Source organism: Somniosus microcephalus, chromosome 1 (assembly GCF_052327205.1).
Source record: "Somniosus microcephalus isolate GS21.2 chromosome 1, FLI_Smic_1.0, whole genome shotgun sequence".
Lineage (NCBI taxonomy): Eukaryota > Metazoa > Chordata > Chondrichthyes > Squaliformes > Somniosidae > Somniosus > Somniosus microcephalus.
In genome coordinates this window covers 419170669-419195994 of record NC_140987.1, presented here as the reverse complement: position 1 = coordinate 419195994, position 25326 = coordinate 419170669, and positions in this window count along the sequence as shown.

The window sequence follows — 25326 nt, the reverse complement described above, 5'->3', positions numbered from 1 at the left end:
ACCAGCCACATAAATACTGTGGCTACAAGAACAGGTCAGAGGCTGGGTATTCTGCGGCGAGTGTCTCACCTCCTGACTCCCCAAAGCTTTTCCACCATCTACAAGGCACAAGTCAGGAGTGTGATGAAATACTCTCCAATTGCCTAGATGAGTGCAGCTCCAACAACACTCAAGAAGCTCAACACCATCCAGGACAAAGCAGCCCGCTTGATTGGCATCCCATCCACCACCTGAAACATTCACTCCCTCCACCACCGACACACTGTGGCTGCAGTGTGTATCATCTACAAGATCCACTGCAACAACTCGGCAAGGCTTCTTTGACAGCACCTCCCAAACCCACAACCTCTACCAGCTAGAAGGACAAGGGCAGCAGGTGCAAGCGAACACCATCACCTCCAAGTTCCCCTCCAAGTCACACACCATCCTGATTTGGAAATATATTACTGTTCCTTCATAGTCGCTGGGTCAAAATTCTGGAACTCCCTCCCTACAAGCACTATGGGAGTACTTTCACCACAAGAACTGCAGTGGTTCAAGGAGGCAGCTCACCACCACCTTCTCCAAGGATGGGCAATAAATGCTGGCCTTGCCAGTGACGCCCACATCCCAGGAACGAATCTAAAAAAATCTGATAGAGCAGACCATTGGCGTCCTGATGCAACGATTCCGCTGCCTGGACCACTCTGGAGGAGTCCTGCAGTACTCCACTGAGTGGGTCTCACTATTTGTCATGGTATGTTTCATGCTGAACAACCTTACCATCCTGAGGGAACAGCCATTGTCATCACCTATCAGGCTAGAAGCTGAGGAGCAGGAGCACGTGAAGGAGGGAGAGGAAGGGAGGCTGCCGCCTAGACAGCTTCTTTCTGCCCAGGCTCTATGTGAACAACTAATTAATGAGCGATACTAATAACCTCAACAGCAATTCCCCATTCACCAACAGTTCCACACTCCTTAGCTTTCCTCTGTCACTGGCCATCACATCGTCCTCTTTCCCATGATGCAAAAATAAAAGCCAACATAAAATACACATTCCAATCCAAATTTATTAATTAAATCATGCCATATTACATGCAAAAATAAAGTACAGGAAACTTTGTGTTATCCGGCGGCTAAATGTCCGGCAAGCTCGAACCACTGGCAAAAATCAGGAGCCGTTTCGTTAGTTTTTTTTTCTTTTCGTTGCTTTTTTCTCAACCGTCAAACTCTGCAAGTTCTCGCTGAAGCTGTTGCTAAGCTACAGAGACGCTACAGAGATGCTTGCAAGGTATGGCCGACTGTTTAGAAGCTGTTGCTAAGCAACAGGGTTTGTTGCCAGATACGGAGCTCAAAATCTCCATATGTTTCAACATTAGCGCTGGTTTGTCCAGCAGTTTTGATCTAACGGCAACAGCTCGGTCCCGTCGGTGCCGGATAGCACAAAGTTTCCTGTAATCATCCTTCTGCATTCCCTTAGTGCCTATCTTCTGTGTGCCTTTGGCTGTCCTAGTGCTCCTACGAGGTGCTTCCCAGTGGCTACAGCATGGCTGCTGGAAGGCTGCTGACTTTCAGTGGAGAGGACTGCAGATGGCCTTGCAAGATGACTTCGAGGAGATCCGGGCCTAGAATGCCCAGCTGCAGACTGCACCATCTGGTCCTGGGCTGCAGCAGTCAGGCTGGCTGGCTGACAGGCAACAGCAACGGCACTGGCGGAGTGGCAGGGGTGGGAGCAGGAATGCTGTCATCGTACTCCATGGAGCCACTGCCACTCCCCCAGGTGGTGCCTCAGCAACCCTGTTACTCTGTTGGAGAGCAGATTGCTGGAGTGCTGTGATGCCCTTGAAGCCCCTTTAAACAGTGGTTTCCAGAGCCATGATGGCAGCAGTCTGAGCTTGCATGGCAGCAAGCTGAGATTGCATGAAAACTGGCTTAAATGCAGGAAAATCACAGTTGTCCTTGATTTGAATGGGGGCAGAGTTATAATAATTACCATACTGTTTTTGGCAAGGATAATGGTGGAGCTGGGCAACAGTCTCAGGAAAATATGGAGTAGCATACTTAATGGTGTAAGCCACTTACTCTATAATTTGCTCTTTCTTTTGAACTGTTCAAAGATCCCTATGACATAGATGTGCCATAACAATGGTGCAAGTCCCCAGGAAAATCTGGGCCAATATTTTCAACTACAGAAAATACAGTGATAACCTAACAATGTTACAATCAAATTAACTTTGGAATGTTTTAAAATTTTCCCTTCATATTTGTAAGCTTAGACTCTCCCAGTGTTTTAGTGCACTGTGGTACTCTCTGAATAAGAGGCCTGTCTTTGAATTGGTTACTGAAATGTGTGTGGGTTGTGTTACTTCCTGATTTTCATTCCATCAGAACAAACATTTCACCTTCTACTCTGTACTATCCCTTATTCATGGTGTGAGAAATCATAGAGGTACAATATCCTGCCAGTATCTGCTGCAGTCCACTTCTTGCACAAAAGAAGTGTGCCACCATATAGCTGATTTCGTACAAGTTTCAAAACTAACAGTGAGACTTTTGCTCTAACACATTCTATTTAATTATCTATGGGCAAATGACTTTAGCCATTAGCCTTCAAGCCATTTTCTTTCACCACATTCTACACTTTGCTGATCTGAAACATTTAATGAGTCTGTGGGACATTCAAGTTTCAAACGATGCATCATGCATTAAAATCAATGCAACTCATCCCTCCTTTACATCACAAGGAGCAAGCTATGCCTGATCTGACTTCAGCAACCTTCATTATCTTTCTTTTGTTTTATTGATACTACGATGGTCAATTCTGTAGTGTATGTAACCGTTCTACCTTTAAGAGAACTATTGTATGTAACCGTCCACCTTTAAGAGAACTATTTTAGGTGTTGCACTACTTTATCTTGGCTGCTGTATACTGTAATACCGGTGGTGACCACACCGGTATATAAGTGCTGTGTAAGGATTTATTGGGCAGATTCGCCCTGACCTTCGAATAGTAAAGTCCTGTTAAAGTTACTCTTGTAGTCTGTGTATTAATTCACCATATAACCCACAGACTTTACAGTGGCGACGGGTTCGATCTTACCCTGCGGCAGCGACACACCCAAAGCAGTTAACGAGCGTCGAGAAGAGGCACCCGCCCTCGTCGTTCGGCTGAGAGAAGACTCAAGTCTGCAGAGCAAGGAAGAAGGAAGGATTCAGACACGAAGCCTTCCATCAGCAACAGGCTGTTATTGTCCCTTCTGCCACGGCGGTGAGTGAGCCGATCAGCCAAGAGAAGCAAGTCGGCCACGTTGACTGTGAGTAGGGGGGAAATAAAAAGAAACGGAGGATAAGGGCGGTGAACTCGACCACGGTCGGGGGAAAGGAGCCGGACAGAAGTCGGGCCCAGAGGCGCTGAGACTGGGGCAGCATAGGGCACGGAAGCCGCGGTACAAGCGGGAACGCAGCCGGTGTGAGAGACCGGGCTACAAGCGGGAACGCAGCCGGTGTGAGAGACCGGGCTACAAGCGGGCTGGGAGACGCAACAGCGTCGTGAGACAGCTAGACCGCGACCGGCGAAAAAGGCCGGGCAGCTACCGAGGCCACGAGGCGCTGCGACCGGGATCGTAAGGCGCGGGAAGATATAAAAATAAATAAAACCGCGGAGAACTCAGCCGCAGCCGGGGGAGGAAAGGACCGGACTGCGAGAGGGCTGGGAGGCGTGATTGGAAGCCGCTGAGGGAGAGACAGAGCCCGAGTGAAGGGGGAACGGGACCGAGCGAGGGAGACCGAGCGAGATTCCGCCCAGCGGCTGGAACTGTTCGCCGCCAACGGGTTGTCCCCAGCGCCGGTTACCGGCCGAGAAAAGGGAACAAGGAACGCACTGAAGCCGGCGCGCAGGTTGCGAACTCCGAAAGCCAGCGGTCGTCGCCCGAAGGAAAGCTTACCCCTCCCGCCAGGGGAAGAAACGCGGGAAGCCGCCAGTAGGCGGGGAAGAAGACAGAAGCGGGAAACCGCCATTTTGAAAGTGGGCGGGGAAGAAGACGAGCGCGGGAAACCGCCATTTTTGGAAAAAAAAAAGTAACGAACAAATTCGTTGTGGTTTCTCAAAAAGATAGTGAAGATGCCTAAGCATGGTAACATCAACAACTTCGATTCCGAGGTGGAAGATTGGGCCACGTACGTAGAACGCATCGAGATATATTGTGAGGCCAATAAAATAGCAGATGATGATAAAGCTCTCACCTTATTAAACGCAATGGGGGCGAAGACATACGGGCTATTGAAGCATCTTCTATCACCAGCTAAACCGGCGGATCAGACTTTCGCTGATATTGTTGCTGTCCTGAAGGATCATTTGAACCCCACACCGCTGATGTTGGCGGAACGATTCAAATTTTATGCGAGAACGCAACGGAAACAGGAAAGCAACGCGGAATACTTGGTCGAACTGCGTAGACTAGCGAAATACTGCCAGTTTGGGGAAAATCTGACAGAGGCATTGAGAGACAAGTTCGTGTGCGGGTTGTCGAAGGAAGGAACACAAAAGCGATTGCTCGAAGAGAATGATCTTACACTTGACAAGGCTGTCCTTATTGCAGCATCACACGAAGCAGCCGCGAGAGGCACTGCGGAAATGCAGCTGAAGGCAGCGGTACTCAGCGTGGATCAAATGACTTCGGGTACAACAAAATGTTATCGTTGTGGGAAGACAACACACGACCAGAACCAATGCTGGTTTAAAAACCAGGAATGTAGAAAATGTGGCAAGCTTGGTCACATAGCTAAAGTATGCCGGTCAGGAAAGAAGACCAACAACAGAAAAAAGTCACCGCAGGGAAAGTACAGCAAGGTACACAAGGTGGCTGAGAAGAGTTCAGATGAACAGAATTCGGATTCAGACCCGAATGGCCAGGAACTGGGTAGTCTGGGAATTCACAATGTGAGTAAGGAAGCTGACCTACAAACTATCTGGGTCACACTAAAAGTAGCCGGAGTCCAAGTGAAAATGGAATTGGACACAGGATCAGCCCTATCAGTCATAAATCGAAGGGATTACAACCGGCTATTCTCACATATACCCTTGAGAGATACCAAGATCGTATTGCAGACATACACGGGGCATAAAGTATACCCCATGGGAAAGATACAAGTCCAGGTGAGAGACAGGGGCAAAGAACACCAAGGAATGGACTTATATGTACTACCTGAGGGAGGTCCACCACTTCTGGGACGGGAGTGGATCGGGGAAATAAACATGGAATGGCACTACCTAAAAGCAATAACGAGTGAGAACTCGGTGAAGACAATCAGCTCAGACTCTGAAACGGATGACGACAAGACCAGCCCAGGTGCGAAAGACAAGTCTAAAATGGACTTGCTGACTAAGGTTGGAAAAACAAAGGAGTGCATAAATACTGATGCTTCAAAGGATAACAAAGTTTCAGAACAGAATTCCACTGAACAACAACAACATAGTTTGGCAGAGAATTCTAAGTCTGTCCAGTTTACAGACATGCACAAGTCTGAGGAACACCGGGCTCGAACTCAACTCCATTTCAAATTACAACAGCAATTAGAACAATTGAGTTGCCGTCTCGAGCAAGAGATAAAAGCAATGAAAACGTTCTTTGACACAGAGTGGGAGAATCTGGAAAGACAACAGAAACAGCTGAGGGAGAAAAGGGAGCGGGAGCACACAAACCGTCTGCGCAAGGAGGCCAAACGAATCAAAGCTGATTCGGTTTCTGAAGGTGCGTGCTCTAATCTGGTGGAGCAAGATGTTCAGCAACTGAAGGCGCTTGTTAGCAGATTGCAGGCAGAAAAGGCTGAGTTGGTCGCCATGAATTCCGAGCTCCTACTGAAGTTGGGTGCAGCATCACCGGACGATTCATTTGTGGAAATTCGAATGGGGGAGGCTGCGGATGGTGGCGAAGTAGAAACAGCAAAGGAGCCCCAGGGCAAGGTTATAAACAACCCTGCAGCTACTGGGAAACGGATGAGGTCAGAAGAGTTAACGGTCAGCCAACTCCTTCATATGCTGAGGGACAAGACTCTGAAATGGGAACAATTTGAACACGAGCTTCAATCTTCAAAGGAAAGGGGTTCGGAGCTCTCAAAAGTTATTGAAATAGCTGAGGTTGCAACACAGACTGAGAAGATGGCAGCAGAGCAACCCTTGGATGCCAAAAGTACGCTGACTCACGTCAATGTCGAACAACAAAATGCTGAAACAGCTGCTCCAGTAGAGGGATTGAATAGTACGATCAATCAATCTCCGAAGGAAGTTGAAGCATTGAAATCACGAATGAGGTCATTAATAAAAGGCTTGCAGGAAGCCCATAAAAAGCTGGAGGAAGCTGAACACATGAAGAAGTCTCTTCAGGAGAGATGTCGGGACTTGGAACAAAAGCTGGCTAACGTCCAGCTGGGCATGGAGGAAATAAAAGACCCTCTCGCTGGCCTAGCTCAGGACGACACCGATTATTACCATGTCCTGTTGAACGACACCGAATATAACGATGACCTGTTCTGCCCAGCTTGTGGGGAAATCTTCCGAAGTGCACAAACCCTGAAGAATCACAAAAAGTCTAAGAAACACCGGGAGATGGTGGCGCTGCTAAGGCAACAGGAGAAAGAGGAGGAGGAACTGTGCATGCGGCTGGCAGCGGAGCACAGAGAGTCTCCAAGAAGCAGGAAAGGAAAAGACGAAACAGAAGAAGATGTCCCATCTGAACCATTATCACCTCTACCAGATCACGCACGTGGTCCCTCCGAACAGAGCCAAATCAGTTTGGAAGTAGAAAAACTTCCCAAGGTACTCAAGCTTTTAGAAGTCAACAATGCTGGTTCAGAAGTGATGGAAGTTCAAGCTGTTAAGTCCAGTGAAGGACTATTGGATGAGTCACTCCAGCAACGTGAACCGACTACACCACAGGAAACTGCTACACCACCGAGGCGTTGTCCGGACTGAGGCAAGAAGCACAGGAGGCGCCTCCACAGAGACTGAATCTGTGAACTGTTTTCCGCAGAGACTGAATCTGTGAACTGTTTCCCGCAGAGACTACATCTGTGAACTGTTTTCCGCAGAGACTACATCTGTGAACTGTTTTTAAATGAAGTTGGATAGATGTTATGATGTTATGTTTAATGGGGAATAAGTATGTTGTAAGCTAAAAAGGGAGGATTGTAGTGTATGTAACCATTCTACCTTTAAGAGAACTATTGTATGTAACCGTCCACCTTTAAGAGAACTATTTTAGGTGTTGCACTACTTTATCTTGGCTGCTGTATACTGTAATACCGGTGGTGACCACACCGGTATATAAGTGCTGTGTAAGGATTTATTGGGCAGATTCGCCCTGACCTTCGAATAGTAAAGTCCTGTTAAAGTTACTCTTGTAGTCTGTGTATTAATTCACCATATAACCCACAGACTTTACAAATTCTCCTTTGAACTTTCCTCCCTTGCTCTTCCCAAGGTCCAAATATGTTATCTTGCATGCTCTTTCTCATCCCTGTATTATTATTGGGTTGAAATCAAGACTCATTGCATGGCCTCTTATTCTACCTCATGCTTTTCCAGGACCTCAAAACTATGGAACTTAACTCTCTCAGTTTTCCCTTTCTGCTTGAAGCTCCAGGCTTTTAAAACTCAAGTGTTGTGTCATTAAAGGCACTATTTCCTGATTTATTTTATCTTTTCTCTGGCTTTTTTCATCCTTGCTGGAGCCCTGCCATCAGGATCTTGGCCTCTCACCCTAGTTTCTCAATTAAAAAAAGAAAAATGCAGAGCTGTTTTTTCTCAGGAGGCTCCAGTGATAAATATAAATGCTGCTGCTGGCTGTCCTTTCTCTCCTAAAGCCGAGTGCCTGGAAGTTCCCCAGGGATTCTCCCAATCTCCCACCGTAACTTCAGTGAAAGATCAGCAGACTCCCTGGAGAAATGGTGTAAACAGCTAAAATTGACCATTTACAATGTTTCTCCATTGATTTTTCCACTGAAAATATGGCAGATGATTGGAAAATCCCTGCAGACGTTCTCCCCATTTACTCTTTGCGGAGGGACAGTTCTGCATTGCTCCCCTCTGTTAAGTCTGTGGGTTGTATTATAAATAATCACAGACTCCACTGTTAACAAAATAAAACACGTCTTTACTATTCAGAGGCTCGGGCGATTCTGCCCTAGTTAACGTATCACAACCCTTATATACTGGTGTGGTCACTATCGGTATTACAGTATACATGAGCCAATAGATAGTGCCACCCTAAAGTAGTGCTCTTAAAGGCGAACGGTTACATTCTATAGTTCCCTTAAAGGTAAACGGTTACATACACAACACTCCTCCCTTCCTAGCTTATTACTTACAGAATCCCGTTAAACATACAATCTTCAACTTTATATAAACAGTTTGCAGATATACTCTCGATGGAGTCAACGTCATATAACAATTTACAGATATACTCTCAATGGAGTCAACGTCATATAATAGTTTACAAACATACTCTCAGTGGAATCAGTTTACAGGTTCAGTCTCTGTGGGAACAGTTCATAAATTCAGTCTCTGGTATTAATTCGTTCCAGACAGCATCCTCCATAGCCTTTTTTTTTTTTTTAACAGCTTGTACTTTCGTCCTGTTGAACCAGCAGTGTGGACTTATACAACCCACTGGCTGTCTTGATAATGTCCCTGGATTTTTTTTTACAAATTTAGCACCTTTCGTAGTGTTCGGACTGAGGTAGTAGAAGTAATAATATTTTAAACAGTTATTATTTTCTGCTTCTTCTTTTTCTTTTCTGCCTTTTTGAAACTCTCCGAGCTCTTTTCCCGGCTGCCATCTGTAGCGCCACCAACTCTCTATGTTCCTTAGACCTTAAGTGCTTCCTCAGGATTTCAGCACTTTGGGAGTTCCCATCACAATTTGGGCAGACCACATCCTCAAAACATTCGGTGTCACTCAACAGGTCAAAACCCTTCTTCAAGCAATCATATTCATCCTGCTCTTCCTCGGATGTCTGCCCTTCCTTCCCTCCTGGCCTCATTTGTGCGTTCAATCCTTTCCCTTCCTTCAGGGATTTCGTTATCAGGCTATTTAATCCTTCTACTGAAGTAGCTGTTTCCCCATTCTCCTGTTCCCCTGGACGTAATTCAGCGTACTCCTCCATTTCATCCATCATTTTCTCCAATGCTTTCATCTTCTCTTCCTCTTGTACTTTGGCTTCCAGTGCTTGGAGAAGTTGCCTCTCGATGCTCTCTAGCTCATGTTCAGGGCCCATTCCCAGTTGAAACTGTTCTTCAAGTCGGTCAACCTCGGTAATTGCCGCCTCATATTTGTCTTGGGCTTCCTTCCATATTTTTATGAGTTCTGCCATGTCTTTCACCTCTACATCCTCATCTATGTATGGAACTTCTACCGATGAGTCTGTCTTGGCCCTGAGCTCCTCAAGAATTTCCTGCAGCCTTTGGACTTCTTGCTCATGTTCAACCTTTAGTTGCTCATATACTTCCAACGAAACTAGCTTTTTGGAGGTTGCTGAGTTAACCCCCTCCAGAATTGTAGTCTGGGCCTGTTCATACTGTTTTTTCAACTTCTCGCACTCTGCTTGTAAGGAGTCGTAGAGAAGAACTGGAATAAAATCCTGGCTTCCTGAAGATTCCTCTTCATTTGTTTCTTTCGCAATTTCCTGTTGGAGTTCAGCCAAGGCTGCTATGCTATCTGCCTCTCGAAGTCTCACTGCCATCAACTCTTCTTTATTCTTGCAGTCCATCTCAGCCATTTCCCGTTTACTTTCATTTAACTGAGTGAGTAGTCCCTTATTTTGGGCTGAGAGATATTGCACCTTCTCATGTAGACCCTTGCACTCCTTCTCTGCTTGACATAGCTGATTACCGCTGATTTGGTTCTGCGTTTCAAGTTCCAACATCCTTTGCTTAGCTTCTTTCAGTTTCGCCCCTATAAGCTCCTCTTGCAACATGGCCACATTATTCTCATCAGGTAAAGAAGCGTTTCTCTTTTCCATGTCCAAGATTTGTTTCTGCATCTCCTTAAGAGCACCCTGTGATTCAACTTCTCTTAACTTTGCCTGCACTAGCTCCGTCTCTAATTGCAGAACAAAATCCTCAGTGCAGCGTGATTTGCCCTTCTGCTGTATCTCTAGATCATGCAAATATTCTAACCCCTGAACATCATCAGGGAGATGTGATCGGTAATTGGTCACGATGGCTCTATGGTCGCTCTCTGCTTGAGCCAGTAGGTTCTGTTGTCTTTCCAGACTCTCCCATTCGGTGTCATAGAACTTTTTCATTGTTTTCATCTCTTGTACGAGGCGGTAACTTAATTGTTCTAATTGTTGTTGTACTTTGAAATAGCGTTGAGTTCGAGCCCGGTGTTCCTCCATAATGCATATGTCTGTAGCTTGAACAGACTCAGAATTCTCTGTCTTTATGCACGCCATCGATTTTCCAACCTTAGTCTGTGAGTTAATGTTAACCTTGTTTTTCATACATAAGCTGGACTTATCGTCTTCCGGCTCAGAGTCTGAGCTGTTTGTCTGCACCGAGTCCTCACTCGTCATTGCTTGTCGGTAGTGCCATTCCATGTCTATTTTCTTGATCCACTCCCGTCCTAGAAGTGGTGGTCCTCCCTCAGGTAGTACGTACAAATTCATTCTTGGGTGTACTTTACCCCTATCTCTCACCTTGACTCTTATTTTCCCCATGGGGTATACGCGTGTATGTCTGTAATACGAACTTGGTATTTCTTAAGGGTATGTGAGAGAATAGTCGGTGGTAGTCCTTTTGGTTGATGACTGATACAGCTGATCCCGTGTCCAGCTCCATTCGTACTTGGACTCCAGCTATTTTTAGTGTGACCCAGATCGTCTGTAGATCAGTTACTTTACCCACATTGTGGATTCTCAGACTATCCAACTCCTGGCTGTTTGGGTCTGAGCCTGAATTTTGTTCGTCTGAACTCTTTTCAGCCACCTGATGCACCTTGTTGTACTTTTCTTGTGGTGGTGGCTTCCTTTGTTTGTTGGTCTTCTTTCTGGACCTGCATACCTTCGCGATGTGACCCAGTTTGCCACATTTCCTGCACTCTTGATTCTTAAACCAGCACTGATTCTGGTCGTGCGTTGTCTTTCCACAACGGTAGCATTTGGAAATGCTTGCAGTAATTTGATCCTTCAGCACTGCTACGATCTCTTCGAAGGTCTGGTCCACTGGTTTAACTGGTGCTATTAGATGTTTCAAGAGCCCGTATGTTTTTGCTCCCATCGAATTTAACAAAGTTATTGCCTTGGCGTATATGGCTACGCAATATATTCCTATGCGTTCCCCATACGTGGCCCTGTCTTCTATTTCAGCATTAAAATCATTAATATTTCCTCGCTTAGGCATCTTCTTCTCTTTCCGAGAACAGCACAAGTATTTCTTTACTTATTATTAATTTTCTTCTCTTCTTGAGAACTCCACAAGTATTGCTTTACTTATTTCTTGTTTCTGAAAATTCTAATTAATTTTCTTCTCTCTTCTTGAGAACACCACAAGTATTGCTTTACTTATTTCTTGTTTCTGAAAATTCTAATTAATTTTCTTCTCTCTTCTTGAGAACACCACAAGTATTGCTTTACTTATTTCTTGTTTCTGAAAATTCTAATTAATTTTCTTCTCTCTTCTTGAGAACACCACAAGTATTGCTTTACTTATTTCTTGTTTCTGAAAATTCTAATTAATTTTCTTCTCTCTTCTTGAGAACACCACAAGTATTGCTGTACTTATACTTATTTTCCCTCTCTTCTTGAGAACACACCAGCCTTTCTGAAAAATCTTATTACTTTCCTGAAATTCTTAATAATTTCCAAGATGGCGGTTTCCCGCTTCTTCCTTCTTCTTCAGCGGTTTCCCCGCGAAAAATGGCGGCTTTCCCGCGCTTCTCGCTCTCCCCGCCCACTTCGATGGCGGTTTTCCCGCGCTTCTCGGCGCTCTCCGCCCACTTCAATGGCGGTTATCACCCGTTCCCCGACGCTGACTTTCAGCCCGAGTGCGGCTCTTATCAGCGGATGCGATCGATGGCCCGGCTGCGCCTCGCACTTGAAAGCGGGCCCCGGCCTCTGGCTCACCCGCTCGCGCGGATCTTGCTCGCTCCCTCCCGGGCTCTGGCTTACCCGCTCGCGCGTTTCACCGCGGCTCTTATCAGGGATTGCGATCGCCCTTATCTCCCGATCGGTGGCACTGTCTTTGCAGCCAACGCTGCGGCTTACCCACGAGGTTATGGAGGCTTCAGGGTCCTAATGCCTGTCGCTTCCAGCCTGTCGGTTCCAGACTGGTGAGGATTGAAACCTCTCTTCAACGTCCTGTCTTCGGATGAAGCCGCCGTGGAACAACTGCCGCAGGGTTCGAATCCTGACTCGTCGCCAATGTTAAGTCTGTGGGTTGTATTATAAATAATCACAGACTCCACTGTTAACAAAATAAAACACGTCTTTACTATTCAGAGGCTCGGGCGATTCTGCCCTAGTTAACGTATCACAACCCTTATATACTGGTGTGGTCACTATCGGTATTACAGTATACATGAGCCAATAGATAGTGCCACCCTAAAGTAGTGCTCTTAAAGGCGAACGGTTACATTCTATAGTTCCCTTAAAGGTAAACGGTTACATACACAACACCCTCCCCTCCCTTCCAGGTTGCCATAACTCATGTGAATCTTTTCAGTGAGTATCAGAAGGCTATTCAGCTGCAGAGGACATCACAGTCAAGGCTGTTCCTGTCCACACACATGCATGTCCAGCGGCTTACTGGTTAGTGATCAGCAACAGAAACATTGGTTGATTTTCCCCTTCCCACCCCAGTGAGGCCAATTTGAGTGTCTTTACTACTGTCATGACTCAGGTCCGTTAATTCAGGCCAGATCAATGAGTCAAACCTAGACCATTCCTAGCCATTCAGCTACTCGTTGAGCGATCAGGCAAGCTCTATTTTGAGTATTTATAAATGTGTATTGAAATATGTTTCTTTTACATTACAAAATCTCCTCTGTTACATTGTATTGCATTATTCAACTTCTAATTTAATTATACAAAAGAGAGCACTGGAATATATGAAATTGACTTGACAGTGACAAGAATTAGAAAAGGGAAATTGCATGCACCAATTTACATGATCACAAAACATAGTATGCAAAAAGTGAACATCCCACTAAAGACCACAACTGACAAATTACAACTACACCTATTTGCTTGTAACACATCCATTCCAAGAGAGCATGACTCATCTCTGCTTCTGTTCTGATTAAAGTCCCAAGGCTCATAGCTTTCTTTGGGTAACTCAAGAGATTTGAAGAAATAGAAGAGGCCCGGGAGAGTACATTCCATAACGTCTAATTAAATGTGATGACATCCAAACATTTTATGAAAAACAGATACTTTCAATGATCAAATGATATAGCTTTTTAGCATCACTGCTACATTCCAAATGTAAGGTATTTGGTGATAAGATGCACTCTGGCTAATGCTTTCGTTAGTAATAGGATGAGCAATCGCAGCAACCATGCAAGTTGATAAATTTACAAAGCACGGAAGATGAAAGCTATCTTGAGTCATTCAAGCTATGTTTTGCCCATAGCAATCTCAGACAAATGCATTTTGAATAATCTGGTGCTGAATTGGTCGATTACTTTGCAGGAAATAGTTTTCTCTGTATAATTGCGTGACAGATCAGTTATCAAAGAACTAAATGTCCCTAACAGTCTTGCAGCGCTGAAACTATTTCTGTATGAGTTATAAAGGTTTGCAGAAATTTATGCTGAAGTATTGCCCTTGTATCTCCAACTATTTATTAGTTTTTTGCAATAAACATGTATATTGAAATGGGCTTGAATGTATAGGGGAAGTACTTTTTATGAAAAGATCTTCCGCATGGTTAATGTGAAAAAAATCTACCTTTATCTTTAGAAGAAGTTGTGCTTTCTGCCCCAATGGAGAACTGCCCATCTCCCACTTCAGGTATTTGCCATCTAAAATTCTCCAATGATGTCTATTGAGGGGAAAAGCTGCCTATGTGCTGGAATAGCCCCATTCATTTTGATCTCCTTGTTGGGAGATGAAGTAGTACTTTCACAGGGCCATGTCAGCTCCATATGATCATAAGTTAGATAGAGATGAAGAAAGCCCTTTCGTCCATTTTAAATCATTGCCTATAATAGGAAGACTGCCATTTTTCCATTACAAAATCTAGCTGTTTCTTTAATAGGCTCAGTTTCCTGGCCTCAACTAGCCTTCATTGTTCCAGATGTGGGTCATCCTCTGTGAAAAGAAATACTTCCTGATATCTATCCTGAATTTACCCCTAAGCTGCGCTCTCTTGTTTTGCTGTCTTGTGAAGCTGGAGATATAGTTCTGGGTTTAATTTCAATATCCCATTAAATATCCTCTATACCGCCATATGGTCATCTTGAAGATCATTCTTTTGAGGCTGAAGAGCATTAATTTATCCCTCTAACACTAGAAATTTGTCTTTTCATAAGAACATAAGAAATAAAAAATAGGAGCAGGAGTAGGCCATTTGGCCCCTCAAGCCTGCTCCGCCATGCAATAAGATAATAGCTGATCTGATCTTGGCCTCAACTCCACTTTCCTGCCCATTCCCCATAACCCTTGACTCCCCTGTAGTTCAAAAATCTGTCTATCTCCACCTTAAATATATGCAATGACCCAGCCTCCACAGCTCTCTGGGGTAGAGAATTCCAAAGATTCATGACTCTCTGAGAGAAGAAATTCCTCCTCATCTCTTATTCTGAAACTATGCCCCCTAGTTCTAGATTTCCCCCATGAGTGGAAACATCCTCTCTGCATCTACCCTGTCAAGCCCCCTCAGAATCTTGTATGATTCAATAAGATCACCTCTCATTCTTCTAAGCTCCATGAGTATAGGCCCAACCTGCTCAACCTTTCTTCATAAGACAACCCCCTCATCTCAGGAATCAACCTAGTGAGGCTTCTCTGAACTGCCTCCAATGCAAGTATATCCCCACTTAAATAAGGAGACCAAAACTGTACGCTGTATTCCAGGTGTGGTCTCACCTACACCCTGTACAGTTGTAGCAAGACTTCCCTACTTTTATACTCCATCCCCCTTGAAATAAAGGCCACCATTCCATTTACCTTCCTATTTACTTGCTGTACCTGCATGCTAACTTTTTGTGTTTCATGTACAAGGACACCCAGATCCCTCTGTATCGCAGCATTTTGTAGTCTCTCTCCATTTGAATAATAATTTACTTTTTTATTCTTCCTACCAAAGTGGATAACCTCAAATTTTCCCATATTATACTCCAACTGCCAAATTTTTGCCCACTCACTTAACCTATCTATAGCCCTTTGTAGATTCTTTGGGCTGGATTTTCATTGAGCCTTGGAGTTGGGATTGGAGGCGTGTGGGGGTTTAAAATCCCAAAATCGGGGGTCCCGACCCCATCCTGCCCCCAACCCACCTCCATGCCAGTTTCAAAGGGGGCGGATACCCGCTCCACACTTGGACCCGCCTCCCCAAGGCGGGAAGGGGGTTAGTGCCAATTAACTGCCTGTTAACAGGTAGTTAACAGACAGTTTTTAGCCTAATCCCTATTTTTATTGTTGAAATGTGGGATTCCTGATGGCTCCAAACCACACCAAGTTAGCGAGGCGGGCCGTCGGGATGAAGGGCTTGGAGGGGTCGGGATGTCCGGTGTTCAGGTGTGTGATGGGTGCATGAGTGCAGAGGTAAGTGTGTTTGGTCTGTGTATGTAAAGTGTTTAAAGAAGTTCTACTAACCTTTACTTACCTTTACAGCCTTCCTTCCCTCAGGTCTCGGGAGTCCCTCATCTCACCGGCACAGAAAGCAGAATGGCCGCGATCTGTCAAAATCTGCAGCCTCTGCTTTCTGTTCTGGGGAGATCTCTAAATCATCCTGAGAGGAAGGAATTAACCTGGAGTACAGATTGTCAGTGTTTGACAGCTTCAAACAGCTGTGAAACGCTGATATTTCATCTGTCAAAAGGTCTTGACAGATGAAATGTCAATCTGTGACATCACCTGTTGCCGGGCGGCCCTTAATTGGCCTACTGAGCCCGCTGGGCAGGCTCAACAAGATCAATCAAGTCAAAATCGCGTGGGTTGGCAGAACTCAATGGAGGCGGGACTACAACCCCAAAAGTTGTAGTCCCGCCTCCTACCTGCCTCCTCAATGAAAATCCAGCCCTTTGTGTCCTTCTCACAACTTGCTTTCCCACCCATCTTTGTATCATCAGCAAATTTGGCTACATTGCACTTGGTCCCTTCATCCAAGTCATTAATATAGATTGTAAATAGTTGAGGCCCCAACACTGATCCTTGTGGCACCCCACGAGTTATAGTTTGCCAACCTGAAAATGACCCATTTATCCCGACTCTCTGTTTTCTGTTAGTAAGCCAATCTTTTTCACTCAATGGAAAAGATACAAAAATTCAAAATGTCTTTTCAAATTCTTTATCAGCTGCTGCATAAAGTGTGGTACTACCATTATAGGTTAATTTATGGCAGTAGTGAAGGTGAGAATATTTGCCTCGAATAGGAATTCCTCCATCAGTGAGAAATGGAGGCAACATTAAGATTTAGCTTGTCACTCAATAGAAAAGATACAAAGATTCAAAATATCTTTTCAAATTCTTTATCGGCTGCTGCATAAAGAGGAACATTGCTCTAAGTGTGGTACTACCATTATAGGTTAATTTACAGCAGTAGTGAAGGTGAGAATAGTTTAATTTATGATATTGTCACATGAATATGGAATCACCCTTATATCTCATTTATTTGCATAATGTGAGCTTAGCAAATCCAAATGCCAAAATACATATTGATGCTCGTCATGAAGAGCATTACAAATAGTTCATACACAATGATAGGCTTTGAGCACATAATTTAGGTTAAAACTGAAGGAGTATTGTATTGTTGGAGGTCCTATCTTTCTGATGAGATATTAAACCAAGGCCCGATCTGCCTGTTCAGGTGAATGTAAAAGATCCCAAGGCAATATTTGAAGAAGAGCAGGTGATTCTTCTCGTGTCTTGATCAACATTCATCCCTTGTCCAAGGCTACCAAAATAGATTATCTGGTTATTTCCCTTGCTGTGTGCAAATTAGCTACATAACAACAGAATTAACACTTTAAAGTAATTAATTGTCTGTAAAGCGCTTTGGAATAACCTGAAAATATGTGACCGCAAAATTCGGCTCTGTAGCGCCGGTAGTTTTGGCCAGTTTTGAAGAAAAAATGGCGTCCGTCTCGCTTCCACCCACTTCCGGTGCGGCCCGCACTGAATGCCATCTTGCTGAGGGCAATAGCGCAGGCGATATGTGCGTGCACCGGTAGCATGCAGAGTAGGCAGATCATGATGTCAGTCAGCGTGTAATGCTGATTTGATGCACGACCTGTCATTTTCAACCTCGCCACTCTGTTCAACGTCCTCTCCTAAACATACACAGCTGAACGTGCATTCAGCTGCACAACAGACCCCCCACCAGCACTACTTAAAGGGATACATCCAATTTGCAGGTTAGTTGCTTATTGCTATGTACTGGCTCCTGCAGAGTTTGTAGTAGTACTGGGTTGCTGTAAGAGATTTGAAAAGTTGATGAAGTGTGCAGGGAGTGTTGCTGGACATTGTGAAGACGTTAGATACCACTGGAAGGCCACTGAGTACACGACTTGCTTTTAGTTATAGGTGCACTAGTTGCAGTTCCCCTTGGGTTGCAGCATGATACGGAGATGGAGCAGATGCTGCAAAGAAGACAAGCTGCTCACAGAGATAGGAGGAGAAGGGGGAGGATGGCTCTCAGCAGGAGGCCTTACCCACCTAGGGTCTTCATGGAGCACTTCTACCTGCAGCTAAACCAGGAGCAGTGTGTTCAGTGGCTCCACTTCACCAAGAAGGTGGTCACAGAACTCTGCCACCTCTTTAACCAGACCTACAGCCTCAGAGCAGAGAGACAACGGCGCTGCCAGATGCCCTCAGTTGACCGTGGCCCTCAATTTCTTCACCAGTGAATCCTTCCAGGCTGGATCAGGCGGCATAGCAAAGGTCTTGCAAATTGCCATCCATCGTTGCATCCACGAGGTCACAGAGGCTCTATACGCTAGGAGAGGGGACTTTCATTGCCTTCTCTCTAAACAAAGAGAAGCAGGAGAAGCACACACGTGGCTTTGCCAGGATAGCGAGCTTCCCCATGGTGCAAGGTGTCATCGACTGCACAAATGTGGCTTTGCGGGCATCGCATCTCAATGCTGAGATGTACCATAACCGCAAAGGCTACCACTCACTTAATGTGCAGTTAGTGTGCAACCACGACCAGGACATCATGCTGGTGAATGCCTGCTATCCTGGCAGGAGTCATAATGAGTTCATCCTGCGCCAATCCACTGTGCCAGCAATCTTCCAGCCACCACATCGAATCCAAGGGTTGCTGCTCGGCAACAAGGGCTATCTGCTCTACACCTTGTTAAAGACTCCCCTCCACAACCCCACCACTTGTGGCCAGCACTCATATAATGAGAGCCATGCTGCCATGAGGAACATCATCAAGCAGACCATCAGGATGCTGACGCAATGGTTCTGCTGACTTGACCACTTGGGAGAGTCCTCCGGTACGTGCAGAACGGGCATCCCAATTTGTGGTGGTCTGCTGCATTCTCCACAACTTGGCCATCATAAGGGCGCAACCCTTGCCACCATGGGTTCCTGAACACTTCTCTACCTTACCATTCCTCTGTCATGGAACATCACAGCATTCTCTTAGCCACAATGCTGAGATGAAAGCCAGCACAAAATAACCATTCCAAACCAAATTTATAAATCAATCAATCCAATGTTACATAGCTAAGTCAACTATCACTCTTGTGAATTCCCTTAGCGCCTGTCTTCCATGTGCCTTTGCCTGTCCTAGTGCGCCTATGAATTACTACCCCAGTGGCTGCAGCATGGCTGGTGGAAGGCTACTGACTTTCAGTGGGGGAGACTGCAGATGGTCTTGCAGGATGACCTCAAGCAGCTCTGGGCACCACCTCGGCATGGCCATCAGCAGTCTGGGCTGGCTGGGTGATAGAAGGCAACAGTAAGGGCACTGATGGAGTGGCAGTGGTGGGAGGATGAATGCTGTCATCCTGTCCACGAGCCCCTGCCACTCCCCACCATGGCGTGGCCTCAGCATTCCTAGTAATCTATTGGAAGATGAAATAGTGGACTGTTGTGACATCCTGCAAGCCCCTTTCAACACTGGTAAACACAGCCATGATGGCAGCAGTCTGAGCCTGCATGGCAGAGTCTGAGCTTCCACTGCAGCACTCAGACATTGGGTGGCTTCTGCTTGTGCTGCAATGGAAGCTGAGACATCGGCCATCAGACCCTGCCTCATGGTTGGGTCCACAAGTGCGCTAATGGAGTTGCCCATCACTGCCATGCTGGAAATCATAGGCTCCAAGCTCTGCGCAAAACCCTGTGCAAGGTTGGAGCCAGACTCCGCCATGCTCCTTGACACTGACAACAGGCTCTCTGGCAGGCCTGCCAAAGCACCAAGCATTTAAATCTGCATGCCCATCACCTTTCTTCTGTTGGCCACCCCATCGAAATCCTCATCTGAGTCCTGTACAGCAGAACTCATGTGCGACCTCGCCCTCCGGGGAGCTGGCACTTGCGCTACGCTTTCCCCCTACCCTGGCTGCAGGCCACTCATGCCCGATGACTCACCACGTGCAGATCCCTCCTCTATACTATCCTCTAAAGACAGTGAGTGACAGTATCTCTTCTTCATCACTATCCTCTTGCTCTTCCTGCACTGGCTGGCCAGGTTGGAGTTATTGGGTATCTGAAAGGAGAAAGGCACAAGGGTAGGGTTGTAGTGAGGGGAGGTGGGGTGAAGCAAGATATGCATGCATACACCATCAGCATCTTGTAAATGAGAAGAGATTGTTGGATGACGAGAAAGTGGGATGTGAGAAGGAGTGATTGCTGATTGTATCGTTCCCTGCTCTCGCTCTGTACTGGAAAATTTCATTCCTTTGCTTCCAATTTTCACCCTTCCTTCACCTTCACATGGTCCATCTCCGACTCTTCCCTTCCCTTCCTCGAATTTTCTATCTCCATTTCTGGGGACAGGCTATCGACAAACATCCACTATAAGCCCACTGACTCCAATAGCTACCTGAACTATACTTCTTCCCACCCCGCTTCCTGTAAGGACTCTATTCCATTCTCCCAGTTTCTCTATCACCGTCGTACCTGTTCTGATGATGACACCTTCCATACTAGTGCTTCCGATATGTCTTCCTTTTTCCTCAACCGAGGATTCCCCTCTACTGTGGTTGACATGGCCCTTGACCGTGTCTGTTCCATTTCCCGCACTTCTGTTCTTACCCCTGCCCCTCCCTCCCAGAACCACGATATGGTTCCCCTTGTCCTCACCTTTCACCCCACTAGCCACCACATTCAACGGATCATCCTCCGCCACCTCCAGCGTGATCCCACCACCAAACACATCTTCCCTTCACCTCCCCTTTTTGCCTTCCGAAGGGACCGCACCCCCGCAACACCCTAGTCCACTCCTCAATCACCCCCAACACTCATTCCCCTTCCCACGGCACCTTCCCGTGCAAGCGCAGTAGATGCAACAGCTGCCCTTTTACCTCCTCCCTTCTCACTGTTCAGGGCCCCAGACATTCCTTCCATGTGTAACAGCAATTTACTTGTACTTCTTGCAATTTAGTATACTGTATTCGCTGCTCACACTGCAGTCTTCTCTACAGTGGGGAGACCAAATGCAAATTGGGTGACTGCTTTGCGGAACACCTCCATTCTGTCCGCAAGCGTGACCCTGAGCTTCCGGTCGCCTGTCACTTTATTTCCCCGTTCCAGTCCCACTCTGACCTCTCTGTCCTCGGCCTATTACACTAATCCAACAAAGCTTAACATTAACTCGAGGAACAGCACCTCATCTTTCTATTAGGCACTTTACACACTTCTGGATTCAACATCGAGTTCAACAATTTCAGACTATAACCTCTGCCCCTATTTTTTTCAGATGGCAGCTGTTGATGATTCTGCTATTCCCATTTACACCTCTTCTAGACCCATCTTTTGTTTCTTTACTTGTCCCATTACCATCTCCTTTAGCTTTGTTCTATCATACCTTTTGACATTTAATCACTCCTGCCTTCCCGGTCCTCGCCTCCCCCCCTTTCCCTGCCCATGCACTTGCTTAAAATCTGTTACACTTCTAACATTTTCCAGTTCTGACGAAAGGTCATCGACCTGAAGCATTAACTCATTTCTCTCTCCACAGATGCTGCCTGACCTGCTAGGGGGCAGAGGTTATGGTCTGAAATTGTTGAACTCGATGTTGAGTCCAGAAGGCTGTAAAGTGCCTAATCGAAAGATGAGGTGCTGTTCCCCAGCATTTTCTGTTTTTATGTGAGAAGGAGGATTACATATGAGCATACCGTCATCTTCAAGGTTTCAGTATCGCCGAACTTCATGGCTTCAGTGACGGCCCCTCCAATGATGTCGAGCACCTTCTCTTCCAGCTGGGTGAGAATATGCAGGCTTATTGGTGCATTGGCTAATCCCCCGCCAGTTAGCTGCTGCTACCTGCAGTTATGAGCCACCTTGGCCTGCAAGAGAGAGGGATGTATGTCATTGAGTGTGGTGCAATGTGTTTCGGTGATGTGCCTGTCATTGTTGAATAGCTGGCAGTGTATGCAATGTGTGAGATATGGGGGTCAATTTTCCCGAAGCTGCCGGGAAGAAGGCGGGACTACAACTTTCAGGTTTTAGACCTGCCTACATCGACGTCCGGCCAATCCGCGCGTTTTTCCCTTGATTGACCTTGTTGAGCCTGCCCAGCGGGCTCAGCAGGCCAATTAAGGGCCACCCGGCAACAGGTGACATCACAGACTGCAATTTCATCTGTCAAGAGTTCTTGACAGATGAAATATCAGTGTTTCACAGCTGTCTGAAGCTGCCAAACACTGACAGTCTGAGTTCTAGCATGAGTCCTTCTGCACAGACTCAGTTAGAACTCTCAGCAGCACTCAAAGCTGAAGGCTGTCACTTTTCACAGATCGCAGCCATTCAGCTTTCAGTTCCGGCTGAGTGATGCGCTCCCGATGCCTACAGGAAGAAAGGCTGTTAAGGTAAGTACAGGTAAGTAAAAGTTCTTTACACACTTTAGACACACCAAACACACTTACCTTTGCACTCATGCACCCATCACTCACCTGAACACCGACATCGCGACCCCTCCAACTCCTTCAACCCGACGGCCTGCCTGCTCTAACCTGGCGTGGTTTGGAGCCGTCGGGAATCCCACACGACACCCCTCAAAATAGGGATTAGGCTAAAAACTGCCTGTTAACTACGGGGCGGGTACCCGCCACCTCTGAAACTTGCGTGGAACGGGGTTTTGGGCGGGATGATGTCGGGACCCCCGAATTCGGGATTTCCCCCCCCCACACGCCTGAAACCCTGCCTGACGGCTCCAGGAAAATCGACCCCATGGTGTGAGGTTTGCAGCAGTGCTAAGTGTGTGAGGGTAAGGTGAAGCTATGAATGTGAGATATGAGTCGTGATTGATAGAGATTGTTGGTAGGTGAGTGATGGGGATGTGGTGCATTGAGCAGTGTGTGAGGCGAGTGCTGCAGTTGGTGGGAGTCGGCATTTGAAGATGCATTCACTGACCTTGACCACTCGTGTGAGCTCATTGAACTTCTTTTGGCACTGCATTCATTGCCTCGGGGCAAGACTGCTGCCATTGGCCGCGTCGGTTATCTGCTGCCATTGCCTTCGCAGTGTGTGTCTGGAGGGCGTCCTGGCCCCCTGCGGATAGGATTTCATCAGATGTATGGCGCAGAAACAGGCCATTTGGCCCAACCAGTCTATGCCAGCGTTTATGCTCTACTCGAGCCTCCTCCCGCCTTTCCTCATCTAACTCTATCAGTATAACCCTTTATTATCTCCCTCATATGCTTATCTATCATCTGCCAACTGCTACAGCCATAACTGCATTGTCAAAGCAGGGCAAGGACAGCATTGGCTGTGGCTATTAAGGTGACTGTAGCTCTTAAGCATCTGAATCCTTTCAGGCTGCTGCTGGAGATATAAGCAACATCTCACAGTTTGCAGTTACTGCTGTATAAGGGAGGTCACTGAGGCTCTCTTACCATGCATTCACTCTTGCCAAAGATAAGCAGAGGGAGTGAGCACGAGGGTTTGCATGGACTGCAGGTTTCCCTATGATGTAGGATGCCTGAATTGAACTCGGCCATTTTCATCAACAGAAAGGGATTCCACTCTCTCACGGTGCAGCTGGTGTGTGAACACAGGCAACGCATCCTGCAGGTGAATGCCTGTTATCCTGGCAGCAGTCACGATTCCTTCACTTTGTGGCATTCTTCTGTTCCACCTATATTTGAATCACATTGGAAGTCAAAAGCTGGCTACTGGGTGACAAGGGTTATCCCTTCATGACATGGTTCATGACTCCAGTCTGGATCTCATGCACATGTGCACAGCAGGCCTACAATGAGAGCCATGCTGCCACGAGGTAGATTATAGAGCACACCATCGGCATCCTCAAGCAACGCTTCCTCTGCCTGGCCCGCTCTGGAGGAACCCTGCATTACTCAGCTGTGCAGGTATCAAGATCTGTAGTGGTATGCTGCATGCTGCATACCTGGCCATTATGAGGGAATAGCCATTGCCACCACCTATCAGGCGAGAAGCAGGAACAGGAAGAAGAGGAGGAGGATGAAGTGCAACAGGAAGTGGAGGAACAGGAAGAGGAAGGAACGCTACAACGTAGACAACCCCTTTCTGCCCAGGCTCTGCATGATCAGATTATTCATGAACAACACCGGTAAGTTCAACCAACAGTTCCACACTTTTTAACCTTTCCTCTATCACTGACCATGACATTGCCTTCTTTCCAATGATGCAAAAATAAAAACCTCCAAAAATACACATTCAAATCCAATTTCATAAATTCACTCATTAAATAATGCATACAAAATTAACCTAATCACCCTTGTGCATTCCCTTAGTGCCTGTCTTCCGTGAGCCTTTGCCTATCCTAGTGCTCTTATGACGTGCTTCCCCAGTGGCTGCAGCATGGCTGGTGGACTGCTGCTGACCTCCAATTGAGAAGACTGCAGATGGCCTTGGAGGACAACCTCAAGCAGCTCTGCTTCTAGAGGGCCCGACTTCAGACTGCACCATCTGGGCCTGGGCTGCAGCAGTCTGGGCTGGTCGGCTGACAGGTAACAGCAGGGGCACTGGCAGAGTGGCAGGATTGGGAGCAGGAATGCTGTCATCCTGAGAGGACAACAGGTTCATGTTCCATGGAGCCACTGCCACTCTCCAAGGGCGGCACCTCAGCAATCCTGCTGATCTGCTGGAGAACAGATTGCTGGACTGCTGTGATGCCTTGAAAGCCCCTTTGGACAGTGGTATCCAGATCCACGATGGCAGCAGTCTGTGCTGCAAGGCGGCAGCCTGAGATTCCACTGCAGCGCTCAGACCTTTGATGGAAGCTGTATGTGCTGCAGTGGAAGCTGTGATATCAGCCATCAGACGTTATATCATGGTGGGTTCCGCAGATGTGCTGATGGAGGTAACCACCCACCGTGTTGCACAGGCTTTCTGGCAGGCTTTTCAGTGCACCAATCATTTGGTTGTGTACACCCATCAGCCTTTATCTGTAGCCTGGCCCATCGAAGTCCTCATCTGACTCCTCTGCAGCAGAACAAGTGTGCGACCTAGCCCTCCACTGAGCTGGCACCTGCACGAGCTGTGAGTTGTGGGTGCGAGGCTTACAATAGTGCTAAGTGTGTGAGGGTGAGGTAAACCATATGAATTGAAGCGTTGAGTACAATCGATAGAGATTATTAGTAGGTGAGTGATGGGGGTATAGTGAATTGAGCACTGGATGAGGCTAGTGGTGCAGTTGGTAGGCTATGCCATTTGAAGATTGAACTCATTCACTTTGATAACTTGAGTCAGATCATTAAACTTCTTCCTGTATTGCAACCATGTTTAAGAGCTGCACTCCTGGCATTGAACATAAGAACATAAGAAGTAAGAGTAGGCCATTTGGCACATCGAGCAGCTCCACCATTTAATGAGATCATGGCTGATCCGATTTTGGCCTCAACTCCACTTTCCTGTCCACTCCCCATAACCCTTGACTCCCCTGTTGCTCAAAAATCTATCTATCTCAGCCTGGAATATATTCAAAGACCCAGCTTCCACAGCTCTCTGGGGTAAAGAATTCCAAAGATTCAC